General features: G+C 40.6%; 1 pseudogene; it reads right to left on the bottom strand.

Annotated features, from left to right (window-relative positions):
• Positions 1-3,518: 3,518 nt before the first annotated feature.
• Positions 3,519-9,260, bottom strand: LOC143690652 (small kinetochore-associated protein pseudogene; annotated as a pseudogene).
• Between the last annotated feature and the right edge of the window lie 1,677 nt (positions 9,261-10,937).

A 10,937-nucleotide genomic window follows, 5' to 3' on the forward strand; every position in this document is an offset into this window, starting at 1 on the left:
TAGAAATAAATGAAATTGAGAACATGAAAACAATTAAGAAAATCAACAAAACGAGAAATTGGTTCTATGAGAAAACCAATAAGACTGATGGACCCTTAGTGAGGTTGACAAAAAGAAGAAGAAAGTCGATGCAAATGAATCAAATCAGAAATGGAAGAGAAGACATAACCACTGACCCCACAGAAATGAAAGAGGTAATGAGAGGATACTATGAACAACTAATCTAATAAACTAGACAATGTAGACGAAATGGACAACTTCCTAGAAAGGCATAAACAACCAATAATGCTCAAGAAGAAATAGACGACCTCAACAAAACAATCACAAATAAAGAAATTGAATTAGTCATTAAGAAGCTCCCAGAAAAGAAAAATCTAGGACCAGATGGCTTCACATGTGAATTCTACCAAACGTTCAAGAAAGAATTAGTAACAATTCTGATCAAATTCTTCAAAAAATTGAAGAGGAAGGAAGCTTACATAACTCATTCTTTGAGGCCAATATCACCCTCATGCCAAAGTCAGACAAAGATACTACAAGAAAAGACAATTACAGACCAATCTCTCTAATGAATATAGATGCAAAACTCAACAAAATTCTTGCAAATCGAATCCAGTACTACATTAAAAGAATAATACACCTTGACCAAGTAGGATTCATCCCAGGTATGGAAGGATGGTTCAACATAAGAAAATCAATTAATGTAATACATCATAAAATCAAAGCAGAAAATCCACATGATCATCTTGATTGATGCGGAAAAGGCATTTGACAAAATTCAACATCCTTTCCTGTTGAAAACACTTCAAAGGATAGGAATAGAAGGGAACTTCCTCAACACGATAAAGGGATATATGAAAAACCCACAGCTAATATCATCCTCAATGGGGAAAAACTGAAAACTTTCCCCCTAAGATAAGGAACAGGACAAGGATGTCCACTATCACCATTGTTATTCAACAATGTTTTGGAAGTTCTAGCCAGAGCAATTAGACAAGAAAAAGAAATACAAGGCATCAAAATTGGAAAGGAAGAAGTAAAAACTCTCATTTTTTTGCAGATGATATGATACTATCAGTCAAAAACTCTGAAAAAATCCACAGCAAAGCTACTAGAGTTAATAAATGAGTACAGCAAAGTGGCTGGTTACAAGATCAACACTCAAAAATCTGTCATGTTTCTATACACTACTAATGAACAATCTGAGGGGGAAATCAAGAAAAAAGTTCCATTTACAATTTCAACCAAAAAATAAAATATTTAGGAATAAATTTAACTAAAGATACAAAAGACCTATACAAAGAAAACTACAAGAAATTTCTAAAAGAGATCACAGAAGACCTAAGTAGATGAAAGAGCATACCGTATTCATGAATTGGAAGACTAAATATAGTTGAGATGTCAATTCTACCTAAATTGATTTGTAGATTCAATGGAAGACCAATTAAAATCCCAAAAACTTAATTTTCAGAAATAGAAAAACCAATAACCAAATTTATCTGGAGGGGCACATTGCCCCGAATAGCTCAAAGTATCCTGAGAAAAAAAAAAAATCAAGTAGGAGGTCTCACACTACCTGACTTTAAGGTATATTATGAAGCTACAATGGTCAAACAGCATGGTTTGGCATAAAGATAGATATACTGACCAATGGAACCAAATAGAGTGTTCAGATAGAGACTTTCTCATCTATGGACAATTGATCTTTGATAAGACAGTCAAGCCAACTCACCTGGGACAGAACAGTCTCTTCAATAAATGGTGCCTAGAGAACTGGATATCTACATGCAATAGAATGAAAGAGGATCCATATATCACACCCTATACAAAAATTAACTCAAAGTGGATCAAAGATCTAAACATTATATCTAAGACCATAAAACTTTTAGAATAAAATGTGGGGAAATATCAATCTCATAATAGGAGGTGGTTTCCTAGATCTTATACCCAAAGCACGAGCATTGAAGAAAGAAATAGATAAATGGGAACTCCTCAAAATTAAACACTTTTGTGCATCAAAGAACTTTGTTAAGAAAGTAAAAAGACAGCCTACACAATGGGAGACAATATTTGGAAACAATATATCAGATCAGATAAGGATCTAGTATCCGGAAGAGAAATGAGACAAAATAAAGAGAGAAATGAGACAAAATAAAGTGTCAGTGGCTGAGATTTCCAATAGAGTCAAGAGATTATCCTGGGGGCTATTCTTACGTATTATATAGATAATCCGTTTTTAGTTTAAGTTGTATTAGAGAGGCTAGAGGGAAGTGCCTGAAACTGTAGAGCTGTGTTCCAGTAGCCATGTTTCTTTAAGATGATTGTATAATGATACAGCTTTTGCAAAGTGACTGTGTGATTGTTAAAAACCTTGCTCTGATGGTCCTTTTATGTACAGTATGGACAGATGAGTAAAAAATATGGATAAAAATAAATAACTAATAGGGGGAACAAATGCTAAAATAAATTGGGTACAGGGAAATACTGGTGGTCAATGAGAGGGAGGGATAAGGGGTATTGAAGGTATGATTTTTTTCTTTTTATTTCTTTTTCTGGAATGATGTAAATGTTCTCAGAAATGATCATGGTGATGAATATACAACTATGTGATGATATTGTGAGCCATTGATTGCACACCAGGTATGGAATGTTCACACGTTAAGAATGTTTGTGTTGTATGTTGATTGGTTAATAAAATTTTTAAAAATTAAATATTTTGTATACTGAAAAAAATTTATATGGTTACACAATCATCTTTAAGAATTAAGGCTACTGGAACACAGTTCAGCAGTTTCAGGTACTTCCCTCTAGCCACTCCAATACACCATAACTAAAAAGGAATATCTATATAATGCATAAGAATAACTTCCAAGATGACCTCTCTATTCTGTTTGAAATCTCTCAGCCACTGAAACTTTATTTTGTCATTTCTCTCTTCCCTTTTTGGTCAAGAAGTCTTTCTCAATCCTTTGATGCCACATCATGGCTTATCCTGGGATTTTTGTCCCGCGTTGCCAGGGAGATTTACACCCCTAGGAGTCATGTCCCATGTAGGAGGGAGGGCAATGAGTTTACGTGCTGAATTGGCTTAGAGAGAGAGTCCAAATCTGAACAACAAAAGGGGTTCTCTGGGGGTGACTCTTAGACATAATTAATTATAAATAGGCTTAGCCTATCCTTTGCAGGAACAATCCTAAGATTGAGGGCTCAGCCTATTGAATTGGTTGTCCCCACTTCTTGCAAGAATATGAGGACTTACCCAGATGGGAAAGTTTAATATTTCATCCTTTCTTCCCAGTCCACCAAGGGGACTTTGCAAATGCTGTTTTTATTCTCTGCTCAAATTACTCTAGAATATTTTGGGGCATCACACTAACCTGTACAAACCAACAAGATCTCTTGATCTATTCAAGATTCCATGTAGTTATGGTGTTTAGCTAAAACCATAGAAGTTAAATTAGGAAATGCACTACCCAAAATATAAATTTTGCACCAAATAAACATCTCTTCCTTTAGTCTCACATAGAAGTTGGTGGCCACTTCCTTTTTAATCTCATTTCTAATACCTGCTCCATTTCTTCAAGGGCTGTTGTAAAATTATCTACTTGAGTAGTACATATGGTTTGCTGTTCTAGGAACTGGATACTTTCTTTGCCTTTCAACTTCGTTTAACTTTACTATTAAGGACCATTACTTCTCCCTCCATCTGTTATTTGGCTGTTTCATTAAAAAGCTCCAGCTCATCTTGCAAAGTTTACAGCAGCAACATAGAGCCCATGTAATCTATTTTGGATTCATGTTTGCTGCCTAAAACTGGGTTGATGCCCTTGCTCTCCAAAATTGCCAAACAGTTGTGCTGAAACTTTTCCAGAGTTCTGAGTCAGATCCTTCAGCTCTCCCTGAGTTTCAGTCAACTTCAGGTGCAACTGCTCATCGACAGCCTCTAAGAGCTGATTCTTATTCTTGAGTTCTTCCTCTGATTTCTGCTTACTTAATTGTTTGTAGCTTTTTCTAATGTTCTTTCTAATGGCAATGTCTGCAGCTTTTGTCTGCCCATTTTCTCCTTTGCGCTGGATGATTTTCTAAACATTGTTTTCTGAACTTCCTGAATAAGAAGTTTGGAAACATCTACTTCTTTGAACTTAATGGGTAACTCCCTTAGAAATGGCTTGAGTTTGTGTGTCTGCAGGCAGACCCCCTCTCAGCACAGATTGTACATTGTCTTCACCACACACATCACCCTAACAAGGTGGCATGACGACCTCACACCGCCTGCTCCTGCCCGCAGTCCTTGTCCCTCTCGTTTAAGAGATGCTCTGCCTTAATAGCTTTACTTTTAAAAGCTGTTTCTAAATGGCTGTGTCATGTTGGCAGCCTAAGTTATAAAAGTTTTAAAGATACAGGAAAAACTGGAATGTAGGTGGGGACAGGATGTAATGACTTTGAAAGCACAGTTGCAGAAGGAAAGCTGGATGCACCGTCGTTATTATTCAGTGTCCGGGTGTTCATTTATAACAGCATCTTTATCTCTTGCAATGGGTCTCAAGGGGCTGCAGGGGACATTAAAATAGATTGTTCCTTGCACATAATAGTGGCTTAATAAATATTCATTGAATGAGAAAGCAGAGACAGGCACATCAGAGCTTTGCAGATAGGAAGACTTGCTCATTGAGATGTGCTGCAGGTTTCTGGTGTGGGTGGAAGTGGTAATAAAATGGTGGTTTTATGTGGAACACGCAGGGCACAGAGGCAGCGGGATGGAACATCACGCCATAGAGAACTTTTGATGTGATTATGTAACAAAGTTACCTGGAGTGGTGACCTCATTAGTCTAAACCCAAGGAAATCTGATGCCCCCTAGACCTTTCCTATATTCCTTTTGCTTTTGTTTTCCAAGCTGGTGCCCATTTAGTACAGCTGTGCTCCTACTCCTATGAAGTGCTGGGCACTGGGGCCACAGAGATGAGGCGTCAAGGATCCCAGCCTTTGGAGGCACACAGCTTAGGTGACAGCAAACAATGTTTACCCCATCCAGGGGTAACGACAGCCAGGACTGGGGCAATGGTGGGGAGGGGGCTCAGAGAAAGGAGCCATTACTCAGAGAGGCCGGAGGTGAAGGAGAGAACGTGGGGGGGGGGGGTGGTTCTCAGAGAATGTAAAGGGTGAAGCAGAAATTTGCTGCCACAGAAATTGTGTGTGCGTGTTTTCAAAGAGAATGTAAATGGCTTGTAAGCCACAGCAGACAAAGCATGAAGTGAGTGGTGAAGCAAATATGAAGTTGTCATTGATCATTTTCAAGGCTTAGCAATCAGGTGAAAGTTATGCTGAGTCATTGATTCCTGGAACTAGACGTTCTTCACGCTGGCCTTTTTCTGAGGAGGTTGGAAGACATAAGTGAGAGCCAAATCCCCAGATGGAAAGGGGAATAAGGGAGAGAAATTTCGCTCTCCCTTGAAAGAACAGAAAACGATGAATAGGAGATGATGGAGAGAAGGGAAGGAGGTCACAGCATGCATCCACATCCTCTTTCAGGGTACCCAGTACTTGCTGAGCCCCCATTTGTACCGCCTGCCATCTCCGCAGCCTTGCTGAAGCCCCCCTGCTCCCTCCCACACAGTCAAAATGGACTCCTGCTGCACTTATTCGTGGCTCCACTGCTCTGGCGTTTTGCCCATCTCTGTGCATCTTATTGCCTGCATTTTCCTTGTGGTCCTTGACACCAGGACCTGTTTTCCTGTCTGGGTCTCTTCCCAGACCTGCAGAGCCTCTACACAGATCATTATATTGGCCTCTGAAAGGGCCATCTGCCTCCAGCTTCCTCTGCCTCACCCTTCTTTTAAAAGTCAAATTGTAGGGTGGGCCGTGGTGGATCAGCAGGCAAGAATGCTTGCCTGCCATGCCAGAGGACCTGGGTTTGATTCCCCGTGCCTGCCCATGTTAAAAAAAAAAAGTCAAATTGTGGAAGGATGATGCCTTAATGACAAGGAAGTGTTCACGATATATAAAGTAAGATTAGATTAGGTTCAGTATGATCCCAAGTTATGCTAACAATATAGGTCAAATGACTGAAAAGATATAAATCAAGATGTTGACATGGCGATTGCAAGTGATCTTTATTTTTATATTTCTGGGTTTTCCAATTATCTAAAATAAATGTATCTGTGAGGACTGTATTGTGCCCTTCACAAAGGGCATGTTCAGGTTCCAAACCCCTGGTCCTGAGGGTGTGACCCATTTGTAGTAGGACCTTAGAAGATGTCATTAGTTAAGGTATGCTCAAACTGAGTGAGGGTGGGCTTTAATCCAACAGGGCTGAAGTCTTTATAAGCAAAGGAAATTGGACACAGAAAGAGAGAAGCCGCAGGAAGCAGCCAGAAGCTGGAAGTCAATGGAACCCAGAAGAGAAAGGAGAGTGAATACAATGCGCATTGCCATGTGACAGAAAAGACAAAGAACCCCAAAGATTGTCAGCTAGCCAGAAGATTCTGACCCCTACAGGAAGCAAACCATGAACCAATAAATTCCTGTTGTTATGCCAACCCATTGTGTAGTATTTGTTTTAGCTGGTGGGAAGCTAAAACACATCTTACCATTGCATTAAAAAAATCCCCCAATAAATATTTAAAAAGACAAAAAATGTCCAACAATAAGAGAACAGAGAAATAAATTGTGGTATTGTCATATAATGGCAAATTATTCAACAGTGATGGTGAATGAACTACACTAACATCAACATGGATGGATCTTAGAAATGTAAGGCTGAGTGACAAAAGCAAGTTTTGAAGACCATCGTGTGAGAATGTTTTTATAAAGTTCAAAAACAAGCAAAACGAAACAATATGTTGTTTAGGGATGCACACATATGTGCTAAATCTATAAAGAAAACCAAGGAAAAAAATTTTTTTTGTTTAAAGTTCAGAATGGTGGTTATCTTTGGGGGAGGCAAGATCCTGTGATCAGTAAGTTTGATAATTTTGGTTGTATTCTAGTTCTCAGGTTGGTGAATGGGCTCATGACTGTTAGGTTATTTTGCTTCATAACTGACATGTATACACTACACATATATTTTGTATATGCAAATAGTTAATAATTTAAAATGGGAATAAATAGCTGCTTCTGCTTGCTTGAGGCTTTCCTTCTGAGCTCCTACAGCAGTGCCAGTGGTGGTCAGGGTGAGGTTGAGAGTCAAGAGGGCTGAAGCTAAGTGGCAGAGCCTGGCACAGGATGTAGACTGAGATGAGGACAGAGGTGGGTTGCCAAACCAAGGTTGTGAATGGGCCAAGAGTCAAGGGCTCTGGAACACCCAGCAGCAATGGAGCTGAGTCCTGCCCAAGAAGGGGATTGCTGCAGCTTTTTGGAAACAGGCTGTATCAGGTGTTTTTCCCTTCTCTGATGCTGCCAACTGAGTCTACACTGCGAATTTCCCCACATGGATCCTCATACCTTTATCCAGCTTACCACATGCTCCTCTCTCCTCTGTACAACCCTCTCTCCAAAGAGACTGGTCTTACTTCTATAAATGCCAGACCATCCTCACTTCTGACCTCTGTTCTTGCTGTTCCTTCTGGAGCATGTTTCCTTCCCTTTTCTTACACAGACCTCTCAGAAGTCTTTGCTGACTCTACTGACCCAGCCTGCTTTCTTCCTAGTTTGCTTCCTGTGGGACTCACAGTCTACATCATATACTTTGGCATTGGGCTGGAATTGAAGCTTGTTTAAAAAAGGAATGAAAATGCATATAAAACCCCTTGCATACTATTCAACATATAAAATATGCTAAAAAAGGGCTGCTTTCGTTAACTAACTCAGATGCAGGTGGTCTCCTGTGCTCTAGCTCTGGTAGCCATATCTGTTTTTGCTACACCAATTTGTATGGACATTTTATATGACACATATCAATTGCTTACTTGTCATATTTGCTATACCTTCTATGTCCCATAGAGGAGATACAATTATGACAGAGACAGTTATAGTCTTTACCTTCAAATTAGTGGGGTGAGACTGGAGAAAGGGACAACAGTTAGATGGGTGCAGGGAACCCAAGAGAAGGTGATGATGATGATGACATCTAGGAGTAAGCTGGTGTTTTAGTTTCCATGATATGGTTCAGTTTAAGCAATGGGAATTTATTCACTTATGATTAGAATCTGGGTAAATATCCAAATCAAGGCATCATTAAGGCAATGCTTTCTCCCTGAACACTGGTGATCTTTGGCTCCTCTGCCAAATGGCAAAGCATATGGCAGCATCTGCTGGTTTCTCCCTTCTCTTCTGGATTTTGTTGATTTCAGATTCTTGCTTGTGTGGCTTTCTCTCTGTGTCTCTGTTTTTATTCTGTTTATAAAGGACTCCTGAATGAGGTGGGTTACACTTTAACCGAATTAGCCTTGTCAAAAGGTCCTACTTACAATGGATCCACACCCATAGGAATGGATTAAATTTAAGAACATGTTTTTTTTCTGGGGTACATGCAGCTTCAAACTACCACAAAAGGCCATAATGGAAATAATAACAATATCTCACATTTGTATCATAATTTATGGCTACAGAACATTTAAAAAAAATGGAGAGGAAGGATGAATCCTACAGGGACTTCAAAGAAAAAAAATGAGTGGGATTAGGTAACTGATAAATATATAAAATGGTAAGAAAGATTACTGCACAATTAGGTATTTACCATGTACTTTTTGTTGCAGAGGCATTTCTTTTTACCACGTCATGATTCTCAACTTACAGATATGAATTGTAAGGTTTTGTAAATTGCTTAGAATATATACATATGAAAAAAAAAAACGAACCCACACAACAATTTCGGGTTAGGCTGGAATGTCAAATATCTGACAAGATACAATAAACCCAGTCAGTAAAACATCTAGTTCAATTTATAAAATAATAACACCTTTTTAGACAAGAAGTATTGACAATTGTATTGAATGAAATGATTTTGGCAACGTTGGGCCTTAGAGGGTCATGTTTTCTCTGGGCAGAGATTTCACAAGGTATTCTTTGGATTAAAAAGACTTCTTTCATATAGGATATTTTATCTTGGGTGGGACGGTTAGCTTTCAGAACTGATGTTTCCACAAAATGTAAGATTTATTTATTTAAGGAGAAGAAAAGGAATGGATTTAAGGAAGAAACACCCCCAAGGCATCTTTGACACGACAGGAATAACAGAGCCACAGGCTGCATATTAAATTCATTCACCAATTTTTCCAACCTTACCTTGGTCGACGTAGTTGTCTCGAGGTGCCTCTCATGCTTGGCTTCTCTCCTTCTCTCCCTCTTCCCTCTCGGTAAGGCCAAATCCCTGTCTTAGATGCTCTTGAGCTTTTCAAGTGCAAGTCCTTTTTGCCTCGAATCCTTCCGGTTCTGAATCCATGTGGTGGTTGCTATTTTGTGTGGTTAAACCTCACATTCCATTTGAGGCTTAACTGAAAGGATCAGAGGAAGAAAATCTCCCTTGGGGAAATGGACAGTACTTTGAAACTGAACCATTTCCATACAATCTATTGACTTGCCTGTTCCAAGGGACAGGCTGTTCTATATCAGCCTTGCGCCCCCATCCCAAGATCTTCATGCCTCCCACTGACACTTGGAGGTATTTCAGGTTCAGCCAGTTCTGGCATCCCTGACCTCCAGTGGAGCGGGTCTTACCTCATACCCATTTCCACACTCTGAACAAAAGGATTTTTCAATAACTGCAAATATGAATGAGTGAAAGAAGCTGAGAGCTCCATGAATGCAGACTGAAGCAGTGCTCAACCTCTCCTTGTCTAGTTCAGGGGTTACTGGTCTGTGGCAGGTGCCGTGAGTTGTCCACGTGGCTGTTCTCAGTGGTCCTCTAAAAGGTGCCACTACAGTCAGCTCTTCCTCCCTGTCCCTCTTCCTACCGCATTTTTCTCCTTGCTTGTGCTTTAAGTCTCAGACAGGTCCCCTGGTAGTGTTCAGGGCGGTGTCTCAGTCTCCTCCCCTTGCCACTTGCCCCTCTTGAGTTAGCCAGGGTCTGTCCTGGGGAGGTGGACCAGAGGATTTCTCAGCAGCCTATCCCACTCCCCAATTGTCTGTTGACCAGTTCGAGTTGGGAGGGAGAAAAAAAACCTTCAGCACGCCTTCGGCACTTAAGTAACTCAGAAGTTGGGAACTGGAAGGGACAATGTATATAAACAACCCTTGGAGCTCTGGCCTTAGGACTGTGGCTCCCCCGGGTCTAGAGACCTCGCTCCTTTCTGGCAGTAATGTGATTGCTGGGCCTGGCCTGAGCACAGGGTTCAAAGGGAAAACAGGGTTCAAACAGCTGCCCCCAAGTCTACCAGCCCATCTGCAGGGGACAGCGATAAGGCCCTAGCCTTCCTCTAAGAGGTGCTACTTGTGAAGAGTGCCCCTGAGGGGAAGGGGGACTTAAACATGCCTCCATGGGCTGTGCCAGGATCCCAGGAAGGAGGCTTGGAAGGAAATTTCCAGAGGGGACCCTTATCCTTGCTCAGAGCTATTTTGTGAGGAAGTGGGAGCCATAGCTTTGGCGGGAAGGCCCCATGCTGCAACAGGTGGGTCACTGCAAAAAAAGGGAATGACATCTGGGTTCAACTTTTGGGGGAGGAGGATAAACTATCACCCCACCATATGTACGTGACTTCTTGATTTCCCATTGCAGTTTCCTTTTTTTTTCCTTGCATGGACAGCCACCGGAAATCAAACCCAGGTCTCTGGCATTGCAGATGAGAATTCTGCCACTGCCACCGTTGCACCACCCAGTTTCCATTTTTTAAGTAGCAATTTTCAACCCACTTTGCTTGCCTGATGTCTGCTTGGAACGGTTTGAGACCATGTTACTGTTTAAAAATGAATGCAGGTTAAGATGACTCTCCAACCTCAGCGAAAAATAAAACTCAAACTTTGTGGGGGAAAAAAGCATGTGTTGATTAACTCGTACTTGT

The sequence above is a fragment of the Tamandua tetradactyla genome, chromosome 7, assembly GCF_023851605.1.
Source record: "Tamandua tetradactyla isolate mTamTet1 chromosome 7, mTamTet1.pri, whole genome shotgun sequence".
Classification (NCBI taxonomy): domain Eukaryota; kingdom Metazoa; phylum Chordata; class Mammalia; order Pilosa; family Myrmecophagidae; genus Tamandua; species Tamandua tetradactyla.